Here is a 15,642-nt window from a genome sequence, read left to right on the forward strand (position 1 = left end):
AGTATAGAAGAATAAAGAGAACAGAAGATGATCTGTTGCATACTTGCATGCTTTGTGATGCTTTATTTGTGTACAGCAGAGGACAGGGCTTAGGACTCTTCATAGGGAGAGAGGACAGGGACCATTTGGAGATTCTATGTAATGTCAAAGACGTTCAGAGAACATCCAACAGTAGCCCTCCCTCAACACTCACCTTAAGTCCCTCCTCTCAGGCTCCATTATGAATCTAATCTCTTAAATTTGCCATAAGTTTTATATTCTCTCCATTCTCCCAGAGAATAACTAACCCAGTCTATCTCTTCTCCTGATCCTTTCATCTCTTCTGCCAAGACAATGTCTGGCTCATACTTTCTGCCTCCTGGGAGGTTTGACAATTAGCCTTAGCAGCTAGTAGCTCTATTCTATGTCCATACTTAATGGTAAGGCATCAAAGCTGAACCCGGGGGAGGGCTCTTCAAATTCCTGGGTATTATTGTCTTGATACTAAGCAGATTTGATCTTTCTCCAATGATATTAACTCAAAATGTCTAAGAAAGTCTGGATCCAGGCATTCTACTCTGCAGACCTATGAGGATCTGCATGATCAGCAGACACTTAACACTAGGCTATAAACTCTTCAGTAAAATGGGACCAGATTAAATAAAACTGTCTTGTAGGACCAGAATGAATAAAACATGGCAACCACTGAATCCCCACATGCCCTCAACGATCGGAAGGGTAGTAATTCATTTTTTTCCTTAAAAAAATTTTTTTTTGCTGTCTTCATTTCCGAATATATTTCTCCCATACGCAGGAAGGTATCCCTCGTAACAAAGAAAAAGAATGAGGAAAAGCAAAATGGTTTAGAAAAACTGATCAACACAGCAAGAGTGTCTGACAACACATGCCACGTGAAAGGGCACTTTCCCAAAGGAACTTTTCCCACTAACCTCACTTTCATCATTCCAATACACTAGCAGCATGTAGAGTTGGAAGAAGAGAATTTTTTTAATCTAAGGAACCCCAAATTCCCAGTTCCCCCTTCCCAGTATTCAATTTCTACCTCTTCTGTGATTCTCAGTGACTGAAGCAAGTGTTATTACATTGGAGCAACAAAAAAGTGAGGAGGCGTGGGTGAGTCAGAAGAAAGATTAATCTGTAAATCTCTCATCTCGTTCCAGGTATTCATTTTTAGCTGACTGGCTCCTGAGATTAGTGAGTTTCATCTAAAATTTAAGCCTCTGTAGGAACAAAAATTAAAGATACGCCTGAAATGGGGCGTGAGTTTCTGACTTTGGCAGGTGCTGGCTCTCCTAAGTTCTACCCTTTGGGTAAAATATCGCAAAGATGTACATATTCATATAAGTAAAGGCAGCTGGTGGTACTGGGTATAGAATACTGGTCCTGGAGTCAGAAGACCTGAATTTAAATATGGCCTCAGAAACTTACTAACTGTGTAATCCTGCGCAAGTCACTTAATTTCTGTTTGCCTCACCTGTTAAATGGGGATAATAATAGCACCTACCTCACTGGGTTATTGTGAGGATCAAATGAGAAAAATTTGTAAAGTGCTTAGCACAGGGCCTAGCACACAGTAGGTATTTAATAAATATTTATTTAATCTATCCAAGTACATATATTAAACATCTTTCTACTTCTCCATGTAGGAATTCATTAATTAATTTTTAAAAATTAATTTTATTGATGCCTTTTGTTTTGCATTAATCAATTCTGGAAATACAGAATGATAAGGGGAGAAAAGCACCAAACTTGGAGTCACAGGATTGCCTAAATCCTGACTCTTTCACACACTACCGCTGTGATCTTGGGTGATTAATCAATCAATTAATCAAATAATAAACCTTTGTTAAGCACCTATTATAGGCTGAGTGCTATACTGGTCCCTGGAATCACAAGACAAAAACAAGCTGGCGTTGCCATCAAGAGGCTTAATTTTAAATACACATAGATACCAAATAAATATGAGGTAATTTTGTAGGGAGAGGCACAAGCCTTTGGGAGATCTGGAAAGGCCTCCTGTTGGAGGCAGTGCTTGAGTGGGACTTTGAAGGAATCTAGGGACAGTAAGAACCTTAAATAAGAGAGGAATTCATTTCACATATGGGTGTTAGCCTTTGTTGGAAACAGGAGATGAAATGTAGTTTATGAGAAACAGCTAAAGGTGATCTGGGCTGGGTAATAGAGTGAATGACAGAAAGAAATGTGTATAAACCTTGGAAAACAGGCTAGAGCCTGGGCACGAAAGACTCTGGGCCTCAGTTTCTTTGTCTATGATGTCCTGTCCTACCCTGCTCTCTTATTCCCCACCTCCTACATCACTGCCCCCACTCCTTTCCTTTATAATAAAGAAATTTACGTGGCAATTGAAAGAATCTTAGGAAGGAAATTCAGAAAAATATAGAGGCATCTTTGGGCAAATGAAGTTGGAAAAAAATTCTTTTCTCCAAATGGCAACCTTAGATTCTCAAATTGGGGCCCAACTATTGCAGCTGAATAAACTTCCTGAACCTGTATCCCTCTATGTGTTCACTAACTTGTTCACTAATACATAGCTCTTCTAACACACCTGAATAGCTTCATCCTTTTTGCTTAGTTCAACAATAGTTCTGCAAACATTTAAAAGCGTCTGCTATGTGTAGTGAACTGTTCTGGGCATTAGAGATATAAAGATGAAAAAAAAAATTTAATCCCTGCCTTCCAGGGTAGCACAATCTAATTTGCTCCTAATGTAAATTCCAAACTCCTGCTCTCTTCTGGCTCACCCATCTCTGCCACATGCCTACCTTCTTTCTTATTAACTGTCATAAATGCAGCATGCTTTCCCTTGCCCCCCATCCTCTTCCCTCCAGGTACCAACAGAAACTCTTTGAAAGTCTTTTCACTTTCCCTTAAATAATACCAATCGAATTGATGGAAAGATTTTAAAAAAGAAAACAACCTCCCCAAATTTTCAATACCATTTTATAGATGAAAGCCCACCTCTTCTTTTCCTTCCAATGGTCAATTAACAAGTACCTATTAAGAACTTACTGTTTTCTAGGGACATTGCTAAATGCTAGGGATACAAAAGAAAGCAGAAGCAGTCCCTGCCTTCAAGAAGCTTACATGCTAATAAGGGAGGCAACATTGAAAGAATTATGTACATACAAGATACATACAGAAGAGATGGAATTAATCTCAGAGGGGAAGGCACTAGCAGTTGCTGGTGGGAGGTGGGGGTGAAATGAATTGATCTGGAAAGACCTGCAGAAGGTGGGATTTTAACTAAATCTTTGAAGGATGCTATGGAAGGCAGAAGGCAAAGTGAGGATGGAGAGCACACCAGGCATAAGGGACAGCCAGCATAAAGGCATGAATGTGGGAGATGGAGGGTCATGCATCTGTAAAAGCAAGTAGACCAGTATGATTGGGACTTTAAAGGAAATAATATGTAATAAGGCAGGAATGTGTAAAAGCACCAGCTTATAAAGAATTTTAAGTGCCAAATGGAAGAGTTTGTATTTGATCCTGAAGATACTAGGAGTGTCACTGGAACTCTCCGAGCAGAGGCGTGACATTGTCAGACTTAGACTTTAGAAAAATTACTTTGGCAGTTAAGCGGAGGACAGATTGGAATAGGGAGAGACTTGAGACAGAGAGACCTAGGTAGATAGATGGCTATTGCGATAATCTAGGCGAGAGCTGATGAGGGCTTGCGTATCAACTATGTGAATAAGAAAGTGATATGAATGAGAGATGTTGTGAATATACAAATGATAACATTTGGCTGCATATTGAAGACATGGAGTGGAAGGGAGGATCCAAGTTTGTGGGCTTAGGTAACTGGGAGGATGGTCGTGCCCTTGATGGTAACAGAAAAGTTTGAAAGAGAGGTGGGTTTTGGGGAAAAGGTAACAAGTTCTTTTTTGGACGTTTGGAGTTTGAGACATTTGCTGGACATCTCATTTAAGGTGTCCAAAAAGCAGTTTGTGCAATGTAACTATATCTCAGGGGAGAGACAAAGGCTGGATTTTTAGATCTGGAGGTCATCTGCATAGATATGATAATTGAACCCATGGGAGCTGATGAAATCACCCAGTGAGACAGTATAGGAGTTCTTAATCTTTTTTTGTGTGTGTCTTAGATTCCTTTGGCAGTCTGGTGAAGCCCATGGATCCCTTCTGAGAATAATTTTTTTTAAAGAATACATAAGATTTTAAGATACTAATTATATTCAAATAAAATTGTTTAAATATATATATATGTTTTTTTAAACAAGTTCATGGACCCCAGGTTAAGAACTCTTGGTTTAGGAGGGAAGGAGAAGAGAACTCAGGATTATTTTTTTTTCCTTAGGGAATGCCCTGCCTAAGGTTAGAGAAGAACCATCAGTGAAGACTGAGGTGTATTTGGATAGACAGGGAACCAGGAGAGAATATTGTAATGAAAACTTAAGAGAAAGTATCCAGGAAGAGAGAGTGATCAACAGTGTCAAATGTTTCAAAGAGGCCAAGAAGGCTGAGGATTGAGAAAATGCCATTATATCTGACAATTAATTGATTATTGGTATCTTTGGAGAAGGCAGTCTCAAATGATGAGACTGGAAGCCAGATTTCAGAAGGTTTAGAAGAGAGAGGAGAGGAAGTGGAGATAAGTTTCTCAAGAAATTTAAGCATTAAGCGGAAGAGATACAGAGGAAGATAACCAGTGGGAATGGTAAGATCAAGGGCAGATTTTTTATAAAGACAGAAGAAACATGGATATATTTGTAGACAGCATGGAGCTAAGAGACTGAAGGTAAGAGATATTATTGAGATGATAGTGGGGGTAATCTGATGGAGAAGATGGGAGGGGGTGGGATCAAAGGCATGTATAGTAGAGTTGGCCTGGGCAAGGAGAAGGGCTACTTTTTCATCAGAGCCCTCATTAGATCGAGAGAGAAGATAGTGAAGATTGATTTCTGAATGATATGAGATGAGGCAGAGAGACTCTTAGTGAATGGCCTCTATTTTTCCAGTGAAATATTAAGGACTTAGCAATTTGCTGAGAGAGTATATGTGTGTCTGGAAGTATTTTCAGAGACTTGAAGAGAGATGAAAAAGTTTGGAACAGCTGTTACAGAGAGTTAGGGTGTGATAGAATGTTTGCTTTGCTGCACTGAGGGCTCAGTTGAGAATATTTAGCATACATTTATAGTGGATCTGCTCAGTACAATTGTATGACTTCCTTCAGATCTGTTAAGCAATATGTGAATAACGGCAAAGGATGTACATGGTGGGAATATTTCAGGGTTGTAGTTTGGCAAGATGATATTAACAATAGAGAATAGTGGGTAGAGGATTTGAGATTTAAGTTTGAATTGGTTCATGAAAGAGTTCATATAGGAAAGAGAGGAGAATATAATTAATGCAGGTAATGTGATACCCTGGAAAAGAACTAAGGGCTAAAGGAAATGGAGGCCACAGTGAGGATTAATAAAAAGAATTAAGGATTAAGAAAACTTAAGAAGGGGTCATAAGGCATAGGTAAAGATGGAATAATAATGATGGAACATGCTATCCTTATCCAGAGAAGAACTATGGAATCCGAATGCAGACTGAAGCATACTATTTGTTCTCTTTTTCTCTGTCTCATGGATTTCCCTTTTTGTTCTGCTGCTTCTTTCAAAACATGAATAATGTGGAAATATGTTTAATATGATTGCACATGTATAGCCTATATCAGATTGCTTGCCATTGTGGAGAGGGGTTAGGGAAGGGTGAGGAGAAAAATTTTGCAACTCAAAATCTTATAAAAGTGAATGTTGAAAACTATCTATACATGTAATCAGAAAAAAATAAAATACTGTTACATGGGAAAAAAGATGGAATTATAAAATATGATCAAGCAGAGTAATTTTAGTTTGTAAACTTGGAAGTAGAACATTTATGGGTTATTGAAAGATAAAAAAAGGTTGTTTTTTGCATGCAACTTGGAAATAAGATATACAGGCACTGGGGTATAGAAATCCATCTTGCCCTACTATAAAGTTAGGGGGTTGGTGGGGGAGGATATAAGAGAGAACAGATTGGGGGAAGGGGTATTTAGTAGGCTCGCTATCTTGGGGTGGGGGGTAGGGGAGAGATGGGGAGAAAATTTGTAACTCAAAATCTTGTGGAAATGAATGTTGAAAACTAGGAATACATACATAAATAAAAATTAAATTAAATTAGAAGATAAAAACATGACCACCCCTATGGGTAGCCAAGGTGGAGTGGAGGAGTAGGTCATGAGAACTGAATAGAGTGAGGAATTTGTAAAAATATATCTCGAAGCCCCCAAGTAGGAGCACAGGAGCTGAGATGGAAGGGAGGGGCTAGACACTGAACTCACTGAGAGAGGAAGGACACTATCCTAAACATAGTCAGATAACAATCACCAGGATCTGAACTGGGTAATAAATGTGGAGAATATGAACCTAAAACAAGGAGTGATTGCTTAGTGATGGCGGGAGAGGGAGAGTCTGGAAGTGACAGTGCAGAACAAGGAGTATTCTGACTCTCCCATCTGTACTGGTGAGTTGGAGGCATGAAAGTATAGCCAGAACTGGAAAGGGTGGTGAGGGAAGTGTTATGGCCTCAGTGAATACCAGAAGATGGTAGGAGAAAAGGAAAGGTTTAAGATGAAAGGAAGTTTGTCAGTTATGGAGCAGGCATTTCAAGGAGGCACAGTAGAATAACTGGGTAGAGCTGAAGTGGTTCATTGATGACAGTGGTCAGACTGAAGTGAATATGAGTAAAGGAGCAGCCAGTTGGAGTTGAACAACAGGATGTGTACATCAGAAGCTGGAGGGGGGTGGAAGGAGAGGAGGGTTTTCAGAATTATTAGCATAGGGGACAAGTAGAAGGGGGTGGTAGTATGCTGAACAATCCAAGAGGGAAAGACCTTTCATCAAAATTTGGAAAACCTTCCCAAAGTTCACTGAACCATGCATGAAGTTGTACCAAAGATTTCACATAACTCATTCATGAGGAAACTGCTGAGAAAGAGATGGCAAGTATGGGCTTATATTTAGGGAGGTTTCTTTTGTCAACTGCTGAATAAGGTCAGATCGGGGAAGGAGATTTTCTTTTTAGCTGCTAAGGGTCAGTCTAGCCACGTGTGTATCTGTGGGGCACATATTTGCAAATGGCCTCATCAAAATGGTCACAGATTCTTTGTGTTATTATTCCCACCTCTTTGCCCCATATTTCATAGGGTTCTTGATTAAAAAAAATTGTAAACATACTACTTGCATACATGCTTGCTCTTGTACTTGTGCATGTGCGCACACACACATATGGGTGCATGCACACACACACACACACACACACACACACACACACACACACACACACTGGAATGTGTCCTTCCATCATTGGTCACCTAGCAAGTTGTTTTGTAAGCATCCTAGTAGAAGTGGATCTGGGTGATTTATGGGATAATTTCAGTGGATGTCACAGCTCTATTATTGCTAAGGCCCTTCTTCAGATATCACTTCATATACTAACCAAATAGCATGGGTAGGAGCAGACTCCAAATGGGGGCTTTGTCTAATATGAAAGCATCTTATTGATCTAAATCTTAGAGTGAGGTGAAACCCGAAAAATTCAGCCTGGTGTCGTATCAGTCCAATGTGGGTCGCTGTTCCTCCCCAACTCTAGTTCTCCTCCTACCCCAATTCTTCTCTTCCTGCTGTCCTTCTCTCTGGCTGTTATCTTCAAGTGCTCTTGGCTGTCCTCTTTGTGCTTCTGAGTTTAACCATACCTTTTACCTCTGATGTACCAGGCACTGCTCTGAATCCTAGTGATGCAAGGAGCAGGAGACTAGCGCCTGTCCTCAAGGAGGGATCACATACATGTTGGTATGTTTCCTAGTTACTCTCATGCAAATGTGACTTTTGTTCTGCATAACCTTTCTTCAACCTTCGAGAAAATCTTGCATTTCTTCAAGAGTACATTCACGTGTTTTCCTTTAGCTACATACTACCTCTCCTTTTTCTTTTGAATACCAACTCTTTCAGGAACACATTAATGGCTACTTCACTATATTTTACAACTAATTCCTTTTCTCTCTGTCTCTCTCTGTCTCTGTTTCTGTCTCTCTCTCTGTCCTGTTGCCCTAGGACTATTGTGCTTGTCTCTCATTTAGAATATACCTCAACAAGTTTAGACCCAGTTAACTAGAAAGTCTCTTTCAGGCTCCAAACATGTCATGTGACATATTCTTCTACAGTGGACATGTTCTAAAAGTCATCTTTCCAAAATACATCCCTTGATGAGTTTATACATTTAAATTGTTATAGATGTAGTTCAGTTCCCATTAGGAACTGTGGAATGGTTCACACAAAATATTTTAAATTATTCATTTGCTTTCAGACATTTTTTAATTAATAAAGTTTGTTTTGAGACAAGAGCATATCTTCCAAAACATCCCAACCATACCTGCAAAGTACTTTCCCTGTAAAGTTAAGTTAAATCATCTATCTATTATCATGATTCTGACAAACAGAACTCACCACTTGTCACATTCTACTTTAATAATTGGTAGATTACCATCAGAAAAGAGTATGCTTTTAATTTAATGACTTGGTATCAATTCAGTTTAACACAAGTGTTACTGTGTGCCTACTATGTGCAAGGCACTTTTAGGTGCTGGAGATAAAAGAAAAAAAATAGTTTCTACCTTCAAATAGTTTCCATTATGTAGGGAGGAAACATATACACATGTAAATCAACACGGGAGTACATACAAAATAGCAAAACGTCATTTGAAGAGGTAGAGGAGCTAACAAATGGAGGGTTCAGGGAAGGGTGTCAACTGAGTTGGAAGGAAGTTAAGGATCCTACAAACCAAGATAAGGAGGAAGTGCCTTCTAGTCATGGAGGACCACTTGTAGAAAAGTACCAAAACAGGAAATAAAATCTTCCTAGGGAACAGCTAGCAGGCTAGTTTGACTGGAAGAGAGAGCACTCTAAAGGGAATAACATATGACTGACATAGTAGCCAAGTTGGATAGGAACCATTTGCAATGGACATCTAGCATATGGAGAAACCACTTCCACTTTCTTAGATGGTATCTCTCTATGATACTGGAGAGATGGTTTCCAGAAGAATTGTAATATGGTACTGCTTCCTTTCAGAAGCATCCTGGGGATATTGTGGAGCATATGTGAACATTTTCTAACTGGTTCTGGTTGGCTAACAGTGGGCTTGGAGCAGTCTTTTCAGCTGGCTGTATAGCTAGAACTGTTGGTGTCTTCAAAATGGCCTGTATCAACCATATTCTCTGTGCTTTATTCGTGTCTGGGGAAGCATGGATCATGCTTTACTCATGGCATCAGGCCTAAGTCTTTGTCTTTTTTCATTTGTCCTACTCTATTCTAGGTATAAGAATGGAATCTGTGAGCCACAGGAATTTGGGAATCAGAGTCCAGACCATCTGGAGCAGCACTGATGCCCCTGAGGAGTAAGGTGAGACCTTTGAGAGTGACCTTCAAGACTCCATCCCAGGAGGACTCATTAGGTAGCAAAGTTGATGAGGAACATGAACCTGGTGGGACCAATGCTATGTAGGTACTGAGCTAATGCTAATCCTACAAGCCTGACTCCAACCTCCTTAACAAGCCTACCCCTCCTTCCACCCTCCCACCCCCCACCCTGAGACAAATGTAGTGTAGAGAAGAGTATACCCAGGAGGAATTGGGGAAAATTTTTGTACATGTGTTCTTGCTATATCTTTAAAGTAAATATCCCTTTGTAAAAGTTAATTGATGTTAAGTGATTAAATGGAATTGGGATGCTGGTCACTAGACCCTAACAAATAGGGGGCATACTCCCAGTAGGGGCTTGAGGTGATATTATTAGAGTAAAGAGAAATCCTTAACGATAATAGGGAGGTTTAGAAAAGGGACATTTTCTTCTGGGAAAAATAATGAGTTATATTTTGGACATGTTGAGTTTGAAATCACTATGGGATGTCCAGTTTAAAAGGATTAATAGTTGGTGATGTGGGACTGGCACACAGGATGAGCTCAGGAGAGCAATTAGGGCAGAATATGTTGATCTGGAATATATTATCTGTATAGAGATGAAGCTTCAGTCTATGGGTGTTGATAAGGTCATCAGCTGAGAGAGTGAAAGAAAAAAAGTCCCAAGACAGAGTTCTGGGATAATACCCACCATTAGGGAGGAATGGTGCGGATCGTGATCTTTAAAAAGAGACTGAAGATTGGTCAGATATGTAGAATGAGAACCAAGAGAGAGCTGTGTCACAAAAACCCAGAGAGGAGAGAGCATCCAGGAGAAAGCTGTCAAGAGTGTCAAATGTTATAGGAGAAGTCAGTGAGGATGAGGACCAATAAAAGGACACGAGACTTAGCAATTAAGAAGCTATTAGTAATTTTGGAAAGAAATGGTAGATTGAAAAGTGAGGGAGAGGGGAGGAAGTAGAGCATGAAATGTAAATAGTTTTTTCAAGGATTTTGGTTCAGAAAGGGAGGATAGAGCTGCATGATGATGACTTGAGGGAACTGTAGGATCTGAAGAGGTGTTTTTAAAGACCTAGAGAGAGATTTGGATATATTTTTAGGCTTCAGGAAAGAACTAGTAGATAAGAAAACTGAGAAAGAGTGGGGAAATGATTTTGGAGACAATCTTCTGGAAAGGATGGGAGAGGAGGGATCAAGGACACATGTAAGGGGTTAGCCTTTTTGAGAAGGGTCACTTCATCATCAGAGACAAGAATAAAGAGAAAATAGGGAATGTTGTTGAGAGATGTAGAGAAAGGGAAAAGAGGGAGCTCATAATAAATGGCTTCTATTTTCTCTATATCACTCTTCTGTGTCAGATTTGTGATTGATTGGCTGAACTCCGTATCTATATCCCCGTTATGTCCAATGATCTGTAGTAAGTAGGGAAGATTGAATTGGCCTGTTGAAGCCATTTTAAGAAATGTGCTCCCTGAACTCCCTGGAAACTTCTAGGTACTCTAAGGATAGGGAACAGCTCTTGGACCTTTGGGGGAAGATGAACTTCTGGGGTGCTTCTGGCCACATATGGTGGTCCAGTGCTGAAAGGATTTATTGCTTTGGTATGAAGCAGACAATCCTGAGCGGTTCCTTGGTCCTACTGAACCCTTGACAGTGATGGTGGAAGGAGACGTGATGTGCCATGCTTAAGTAACAACCTGTCATTCTAAAACTTTCAGTGCAGTGCAGTGACCACTTTCATATGGTAACTAGAGCAAGCGAACTCCAGCAGGCAACCTCATACTTGGGCTCCTGGTTGGTTGACTTTTCTGATTAGTGTTTCCTTTCCTACTGTTTGCAGTAAAGCATCAACTTTTATGTGTGTATGTGCAAGCTTGGAGACAAATCTGTGAGTCTGAGTTTATCGATCCTGAATCTACTGAATGTTGCTGGTAGGTGGCAAGGGGAGTTTCTTCACTGGAGATTACCACTTACAAGAGGAAGAAACCAGACCAGGGTCTGATTTTCCAAAAGACACAGACTTTAAGGGAGATAATACAGAGTCAAAATGAAATTTAAAATCCCTAATTGGGTAGTTTTATAAATTGCTTAATGTTCTGATGAGACTTAAGTATTAGCCTCTCAGCAAATTTTAGCAATAGTTGTAAATTATTGCTGAATTCCATTTTAAGTTGTATCAATGTGTGCTTGTGTGTAGGAAATAAATACCTGTCCCATACGTGATTTATATTGTATACTGAGTACTTTTTTAAAGTTCTTCTTTGGAAGAAACACCATATGTGAGCTGAAACCTAAACTTTAAATAATTTGTCCCTTGGTTAATGGTAGAAGTTTAATGGGTTGAGGAGTGTAGGAAAAGGGACCTACCCACATTCTTGATTAGAAGCTAGGCTTCTTTAGGACTATGTGAGTTTAGCATATAGGGCCCCCTTAGGGAGAGGAAATACATACAATATCCCAAACCCCATGGGCTTAGTCATGGTTCATTAGTGTTATAAGTATAATCAGTTGATAAAATCACTTCGGTGTCTTTACCCAAATATTCTCCACCATGCGTCCTCTTGCCTGGTTCCTGGATTTCCTCAGATAAGGAAAATATCTTCTTACTATTTACTGTTATTCCTCTCCTTCCCTTCCTATCCCAACTCTAATCTCATACCTCTTTTGAATATGGTATTTGTGTCCATTTTCATCATGGGTTTCATCCTACCAAATCTTGGTGATATCTGTGAGATCTAATTTGCCTCTGTTAGGACTTCTAATTCTTGGTGCTTATTGCCTAAACTTTGTATCTTTGGGTAGAGACATTTCAGACCATGGATTTTACTATTGCTTCCTTTCTTAGATTTTTATATCCAGTGAACTTCTTGGTGACCCAGAATCTATTCTTCTTCCTGTAGCATAGCTGCTTGTTTTGGTCTTTAGTTTTGTCCTTCCCATGCCTTTATTTGGCTTTCATCCTTTCCTCTCTCTGGCAAGGTATTCTCAAGGTAGAGATCTTAGACTCTGTCCATACCAGCAGCACTGTGGAAACTCTCCCACCTTATTATTCACAGCTAACTCCAGATGGACCAGTCTAGGTGTTGCAATGACCAGTGGAAACATTAATGGTTGTGGTGCAGTGGGAGTACCCTATTGTGGTGCCATGATGATGGATCCATCACTGTTTCCATCTGAGCCTGTCATTTTTTCCCCCTCTACTGAAATTCTGGGAGCAGAAGAAACTGACCTTAATAGGCTAGTATCCAAAATCTTGAGGAGACTTTGGGGTCTATATGGGGTAAAGGATTTGGAGATTCACAGAGGAGCTTGGGAATTGTGAGGAGGGGGATTAGAAAGGACAGCACACGTCATCATGATTCTCCCTGGGTTAGAAGCATCTCCTATGCCTCTGCTGCTAGATTTTTGGGGAAAAACCCATTTGTTTTAGCATCTTATGTTTAGATCTTGACGGAACCTTAAAGGCCAAAGTCCAACCCCCTCTTTTTAGAAGTATGGAAACCAAAGTCAAGGAGGTGAAGTAGGTTGAGTAGTATTGACAGAGCTGGTATTTGAAGCCAGCTGCCTTACAGGTCAGCTCTCTTTCTGCTGTACCCCACTGCACTGAGGATCTGGGTCCTTGCCTGGCTACTCAGCTTGGCTGCTCCATAAGAAAGAGCTTACCAGTACTTAGCTGACCCAAAACTCCCATTTACTCTCTGTGATCTTGGGCTAGTTACTTCAACTTTCTGGGCTCCATTTTCCATTTCTTTTTTGCCTTTGCACTGGCTGTCTCCCATACATGCAAGTACTATTCTACCTCCTGTTTTCCTTAGAGAATCAGCCAAAGGACCATCTTTTGCAGGAGGCCAAACAATGTCTGAAATTAACAGCAGGCAGGGCAGGCAGTCCCTAAGGGGACTTTGTCATTCCTTATGCCAGAGTCTCTACTGCAGCTATTGGCTTCCTATCCTCCAACATTCTTCTGGCTCTCTAACTGCCCCCTGGCCCCCTTCAATTATGCCCCTTTTGGCAGTGGTAGCAGAGGAAAAAGAAGCTTCCGATTAATGGCAGGTGGGGTAAAAAAAAAACCAACTCACCAATCACCAGAAAACAAAACATTCCACTGGTGGAGAGGCTATGGAAATGAGTATACAATGAAAACCACCTAAGAATGAGGCAGAGCAGCTTAGTGAATGTGGAGTCAGGAAGACCCAGATCCCAAAACTTGTCTTCGTCATATTGACTATGTGGCCCTAGCCTAGTCACCTAACTTCTCAGTGTCTCAGGCAACACTCTAAGGCTAGAAGTTGCAAAACAGTTGGCTTATCTGCATAGGTGGGCAGCTAGGTGACACAGTGAATAGAGTCCTGGACCTGGAGTCAGGAAGACTCTTTTTTCTGAGTTCAATAATAGCCTCAAATACTTTCTAGCTGTGTGACCCTGGGCAAGTCACTTAACCCTGTTTCCCTTAGTTTCCTCATTGGTAAAATGAGCTGGAGAAGGAAATGACAAACCACTCCAGTGTCTTTGCCAAGAAAACTCCAAATGGGGGTAACAAAGATTTGGACACAAGTGAAAATGACTGATTGCAGGACTTTCCTCCCTTAGAATTCTCCATATTAATAAAATCTGACAAAAAAAGAAAAAGAAAGAATCCCTAGAACTTCTAATATGATGAAGAAATATCATGGGGTAAGAGTCCTTGTATAAAGCTGTGGAAGAAAAAGATTAATTTTATGGTTTTTCTCTTGTTTTCTGTGACCTCACCTCCATTTCTCCTTCCTCCCTCTCTCCCTCTGTATCCCTGTCCTTACTCTGAGTTCTAACCATTTCTAATTCCAGTGAGAAAACCTCAAGTAAAGGCCATATCACAGCTAAACTCTGGAGAGACACAAAACCTGTGCTCAGAATCTAAATTCTTATTTCTGGCCTTTTAACTATCCAACTTTGTGTCTCCCCTCAAGCCATAGGCCTCAGGTAAACCCAGTGAAAGGCTTTTCCCTTTGAGTGACTAAATCATTTAGGCTCACTTAAATCATTTGTAGAAAGATTTTTTTTAATTAAAAAATTTATTCATGTCTTCATGGAACTGAACAAAAGGGGTTGAATTTTTCTCATGGTCAGTCAATTGGCATGCATTTATTAAGCTCCTACTATATGCCAGGGATAATGCTAAGAACTTTGGGGATATGAAAATGAAAAAGAATAAATCTTGCCCTCAAGAAGCTTATATTCTTTAGGAGGAAGACCACACACACACACACACACACACACACAGAACAGACACATGGTAACCTTGTATGGGAAAGCATTAGCAAATGGGTGGGGAGGGGCCCAGGAAAGACCTCCTGAAGAAGATAGGCCTTAAGTCAAGTCAAAGTATTTATTAAGATCCTGCTATGTGCTAGGGACTGTGGTAGGTGCTGGGGTTACGAAGAAAGATAGTCATGCTGTCAAGAATTACACAGTCTAATGGGGGAGACAATGTATAAACAACCATGTATATACAAGCTTTATCTAGGATAATCTGGATGGATGGTGGTGCTCTTAACAGAAATAGTGAAGCTCCTGAAGAGGGACAGGTTTTGGGAGAGAAAGAGCACTATTTTGGATGTGATGAGTTTGAGGCAATTTTGGGAGAATCAGTTTGAAATGTTCAAAACATAGTTTGTGATGTAGGACTAAAGCTCAGAAGAGAAATTGTACTTGAGTATATAGTTTTGTGAATCCTTAGAACAGAAATGAAGAGGTCACCAATTGAGAGAGTATTGAGAAAAAAGAGAGGAGGGCCTTGGACAGAGCCTTGGGGTACCCACAGTTAGTGGGTATAACATGGATAATGAGTCTGAGGAAGGAGCAGTCAAACAAGCAGGAGGAGAAACTAAAGAGTCACGTTATGAAAACCTGAAGGAGAGTATATGCAGGAGGAGCCGGTCACCCGCAGCCCAGGAGACTGAGAAAAGAGCGTCAGGTTTGTCATTTAAAAGATCCTTGTTAACTTTGGAGAGAGCAGTTCCTATTGAGTGATGAGATGAAAGACCATTTGCAGAGGGTTTAGGAGGAAATAAGAGGAGAAGTAGAAGCACCAGGCAAAAATTACTTTTTCAATTAGTCAAATGAATTACACACACACACACACACACACACACACACACACACACACACACACACA

This window comes from Petaurus breviceps, unplaced genomic scaffold (genome assembly GCF_028583685.1).
Source record: "Petaurus breviceps papuanus isolate PSGF00001 unplaced genomic scaffold, PetGlider_PUasm1.0 90865, whole genome shotgun sequence".
Lineage (NCBI taxonomy): Eukaryota > Metazoa > Chordata > Mammalia > Diprotodontia > Petauridae > Petaurus > Petaurus breviceps.